Source organism: Cibotium barometz, chromosome 56, assembly GCF_041138505.1.
Source record: "Cibotium barometz isolate CiBa-2024 chromosome 56, ASM4113850v1, whole genome shotgun sequence".
NCBI lineage: Eukaryota > Viridiplantae > Streptophyta > Polypodiopsida > Cyatheales > Cibotiaceae > Cibotium > Cibotium barometz.
In genome coordinates, this window is record NC_141101.1 from 40,829,672 (window position 1) to 40,835,406 (window position 5,735).

A 5,735-nucleotide genomic window follows, 5' to 3' on the forward strand; every position below is an offset into this window, starting at 1 on the left:
GACATTTACACTGAGACATACATCATGTTCAGGACAAATAGCCATTAGTGAGAAGTCTTGATGGACAACGACATTAGCAGAGTCCTCTTTATTTGAACTCTGATTGTCAAGGGTAGAACTAATGAAACCTTTATTGAATTCTTTTTTCTTCTTTTCCTTATTTTGAAGTTTGAAGCAATTTTCCATTGCATGGTCGGGCTTCTTACAATACTGGCAAGTCACATTTGGTTGTTTGGAATCACCCTCAACCTTAAAAGATTTGTTTAAATTGGTCTTTTGGTGAAATATCTTATCCTTATCCTTGGCTACTAGAGCCTAATCGTTGCTCGAACTCTCAGAGGCATTCTTTCTAGTTCCTCCTACAATAGTAAGCTAACTATCATTTTTAGTTCCTTGAACGTCGAAAGTTGCCTTGATGATCTTGAAATTGGTCTTTCGCTAAAATTTCTCACCCTTATCCTTGGTTATTAGAGTCTTATCATTGCTCGAACTCTATCATGAACCTATAGCATATATGTAAATGGGCCCATGGGTAAAACACTATAAATAGGGTCTTAGGCACATGGATAGAACCTTTTGTCATTTTACTAATCTTGGACATTCCATTGTACCTTTGGCTCCTACTATGGAGATGGCCATCTATGGTCAAGGCACATGGCTAGCTTTCAAGCCATCCTCTTGGTGAGAGGTTAACACACTTAGGCCAATGTGTATCTTTCTCTTTGCTACATACACATATGGATTCTCTCTCTTGTTCATCTTTGGCTATGATACTTGGAAATGCTAATTTCATGTGTAATGGATGTTAGAATTCATCTTTCATGTGTTTGATTTCATCTTTAACTCTAGATCCATATCAAAGCCTTGATTTTGATCCGCTTTCAAGGTTCGTGGTGCATGAGATTGGTATTTCTTGATTTTCTTGATATTCTTGGAAATTTTCTTGAATTTCTTGGTCCTTCCTTGGTTAATGCTCCTTAATCATACTCTAAATTTGTTTATCTTGAGAGATTAGGAGAGATTTGGGTGTGAGAGGCCCCGTTTTGATCAATTTTGGCCAAAAATTGGGCTCTGGGACCAAATTTTGGGGTGCTCACACCAAAATTTGAACTGTAGGACCAAAATTGGGAGAAATTTAACTAATTTTGATTGACTTTTTCCTAATCCTCATGTTTTTCACTAATTACCTTGTTTCTTGGAGCTTCCATGGCCATTAGTCTCCATACATGCCCCCATTTGAGCTCAAATCCTTAGGGTTTTTGTTGTGCAACTCATGAGAAAGAGGTAGAGTATCAATTTTGATGGGATTTTCTGAAATTTTCTGATCTCTCTTCTTTTCCTCACTCAAACCCTAGAACCTGAGAATTTCGTGGTCATTTACTGTTAAAACCCTAAGATCTCTCTAGATAATTGTTATGCATAAACATGCATAAATTAGGCATAAACTCAACCACCCAACCACCCCCAAGCCCAAGAGATGCACACATGAATCATAAATGAAATACATCATACCTCTACCTTGATGTTCCATACCATCAAGAGGTATAACTCCAATCCAATAGCATGTAGCTATAGTGTGAAATGGTAGATGAGTAGATATGGACCTCTACACAAGAGACTATAGCATAAACCTCCAAGCCTCGAAGCCCCCTTGAGTGTGCCCCATGCTCCTATTATATAGGAGGGCCCTCAAGTGACTCTTGACTTTCCATTCCCCATGTGTGACCCTTGGATGCCTGACCCTAACCTTAATCCTTAAGGTTAGTCCTAACCCATGCTCCACTAGAGCTTGTTCCCATGCTCCCATGCTCACAAGCCTAATGTGGGTTAGCCTCCTAGTATATGCACACATAATGTGCATATAACATAGCACACATAATGTACATATAACATTTACCCTGCTCACCATTAGAAGCTTCAATGCCATGTATTTGAGCTTTACTCGAGGATTTTCATGTATTTTTGTCTCTCTTCTACCCATAGGCTGCTCGCAACTGTGCCGGCTGCGCGAAGACCCTCACGGCTCATTGTGGTGAACATCAAGCCCAAGATACATGGCAAGAGTCCTTCTAAGCTTGGCACAAAGTTGGAGTCCATTTACAAGAGCTTCTTGGTGATTTCATGGCTATGGTGAACTTCCAAAAATAGAGAATAAAGTCTTCAAGAATAGAGGCATTCAAGCAATTTCCTTCATCAAGATCAATTAATGGTGGTTCTAAACACTCTTCGGTAAGTGGCTATTCAACATTTTCTATGAATCAAAGCTTCCATTGTAATCAAAGGCAAGTTTGGGGATTCCATGTGTGGAAATCCCTAAATGACAAAAATTAGGGTTTCCTACATGCTTAATTAGCTCATTGGTATTCTCTACATGCCAAAAATGGGAGTATATAGCAAACTATTTACTCTCATTTGCCATTGAGCCACATGTGGGATGCCTTTTTGAAGAGTTTGATGATCAAGGCAAGCATTCATGCCCTTATGATGAATCTATGGCTTACCATTCTCCACCATTGGGATACCATTGATCATTAGAGAAGGGAATCTTCATCAAATGAATGGTATTATGCATGCACATGAATGCAATGGATGTGATTCTATGCATTGGAAGAGTTATGGAACCCATGAATGAACTATTGGCACCAATTTTGCATTGATATGACACATATTCTCATATCTTTGAGCATTGCAAAGGGTATTGGATGCCACTGAGCCACTTATAGCCATCTCAATGCTATGAGGAGTCACATGGAGTGTGGGCATGCATATGAGATTATGGATTGAGCTATTGATCTTGCTTACCCTCACATGTTATTGTTGTGGTGATTGGAGTTGAGTGGTTTTGTTGGATGGAGGGAAGATTCTTGGGATTTAATTGAAAAGCATGAGTCCATGCTCTTTGGTTGTAATGAATGAGTTGTAAAAAGGGCATGACTCATGCCATGTGATTGTAAGTAATCTTCCTTGCTTTTACATTCAAGCAAGCACACTACCACATCACAATTGTTCTCACAACTTTCCATTCCTAGCATCTAGTATGTTGAGAGGTACCTCGGGCATTGGAGAAGAGGCCCGAGGGGAGCATGGCTTGAATCCACTGTGCCGTGAGTGCCATGGGAAAGCGGTACGGTGGAGGATTAGGTACTTGGTGGGAAAGACATGGCCCCAACTTGTGCCTAGAATCGGACTAGGTACGAGGGTGGGAAGAGCTTGGCTAGGAGATTAGCAAGCTTCGACGCGCTTCATCAAAGACATTGGTACATGTATTGCAGTGATCCACTTGGGTTATGCATGGATTTGATGCCTAACATCACATCACATTCCATCCACATCTCATCACATCCACATCCACATCCATTTACATCACATCACATTCACATCTTATCACATCCACTCACATCTTATCACATCCTATCACATCGCATTCACATCTTATCACATCCACTCACATCTTATCACATCACATTCACATCTTATCACATCGCATTCACATCTTATTCACATTTAGTAACATTTTCTACTTTTGATACCGATGGGACTTTTTCTAAATTTTTGCCAATTAGTTGGCCTAGATAAAGGTACTTTTTTTCGATGGATATTTTCATACTCTTTCTCAAATTTCTCAAGTGAAATATATTCAATATTCTTCTTTTGAGTAAAAGATTCATGGGATTTAAAAAAATAAATTCTACCCATATTTTTTAATAAATTTAATAATGCTCAAAATTTCACTTTGATAAATACTCATAATTTGAATTATGCCAAAACTTTCTCTTTTACCATTTAATTTCTTGGATCTCAATTATCATGGGAATTCCTCTTTTTGCATAAAATAAATTTACAAAAAATTACTCTTTTTTCATTTAATTACTTCATTCTCAAATATCATGAGAATTCCTTTTTTGCATAAAAATAAATTTACCAAAAATTCCTCTTTTTCCATTTAATTACTTGATTCTCAAATATCATGGGAATTCCTCTTTTTGCATAAAAATAAATTTACCAAAAATTTCTCTTTTTTCATTTAATTATTTATGCATAAACACTAAAATTTTGTTTCCCATGAATATGATGAAAATCATTCTTTTAGCATAGGATGTCCAATCCTAGAATATGGTAGGAAGTCCTCTTTTAGCATTATGCATGAAAATAAGATATGTGTTAATTTCTAAAAAATTTGCCATAGCTTCGCTGCTATTACAGATAATTTTTATTTTTTTCTAAAAAAGGATAAGACTTTGTAATACAATTATGATAGAAGAACTATCCTTAAACTTAAATCCAAATTATGGAATTAAATCATAAATTTATCATAATTTTATTAACATAAAAGCATAAAAATACTATTTTCTTAACCTCTAGCTTAACAAGCTTAGAGTTTGGTTTTGAATTAAGAATTTATCAATGAGAAGTATTCTTTTTCTAAAGAATTAGCCATAGGAATGACTTTTCTTTTGGGAGAGAGAGATATACATAAAAAGCATTCAAAATAAGCATAAAGATTAAATTTTTTGTGATTAATCATTAAAGTTCTTAGAGAAAGCTTGATTTGCATTAAAAACAACTAATTAGAAACTTCTCAAGCTTGAGAGGGGTTAAGAAGTTAAATCATTTGAGAATATTAACAAAAACCATGAAATTCCTTCTTACCTCTAGGTTTGGCTTGCTTCTTTATCTAGAAGTGAAGTCCCCAACCAATCAATTGGTTTAGTGAGTTGAGAAGAAAGCTCTACGAGTTGTTGAAGAGAGAGAGAAGCTCCAATCTCTCCAAAAGTAGAGGATTTTAAAGGGATAATAGAAAATATGATTATTTTAATGTAATACTAGCATGGTATAGCTCATAGATTTTTTTTACAAAAGACTAAAGGTCTATTTATAGATGAGGGAAGCCACTAACCAAGTCCAACTGGGTTCTAGAATTTTCCAGGTTCAGTTTGACTCAATTTGGACAAGATTTGGACCAGTTTGGCTCCCTTTTTGATCCAGTTTGATCCAAGAGAGAGGAGAGATAAAAATATCACAATTTTTTTGAATTAAAAAACCTTCCCACACATGTGAAGGAGGTGCCTACCTCAAAGGTTCCCCCTTCCTTACCAAGGTGTCAAAAATTCATCATTTCTCAAAAATATCTCATTTTTTTTAGTAATATCTCTTAATTTTTAACTAATAAACCTTATACTCAGTCAACTCTTCATCTTATGTGAGAATTTACTCATTTTTTGGTATTTTCTTTTATTCTTTGGATTTATCTCATCCCAACACTTCGATTAATCCTATTGGCCCATAGGAACCTTAATTGGACCATAATCTAGAAATTTTTGAAAATCTAGACCCTTAGGCTAAGGTTCCTTATATCATTTTTAATTGATTCCTAATGCACATTGGAAAGTTCATTTTGAACTTCTGTTTCACGGGAATCCATTTTAGATGCTAGGAGAATTTTCATATCCAAAGATATCTAAATTTTGGATCTCGCTAGGCCAAAACAGGGTAAAACAAGATCTTTCTTTTATTTCAGAGAGGGAAATAATTACAAGAGCAGAAGGGGAGGTTCTTACACCTTTACACCTCAAAAGCTGGAGGGAGGAAGCTTACATCATACCCCACTTAAAAAATGCAAGATGTCCTCATCTCGTAGGTGGAGTATAATCTCTTTCATCTTGTTCCTCTTCAATCACTTCCAGCAGTACTTCCTTGGAAGTGGACGGCCGATTTCTTATTATTCTAAAGAGGGA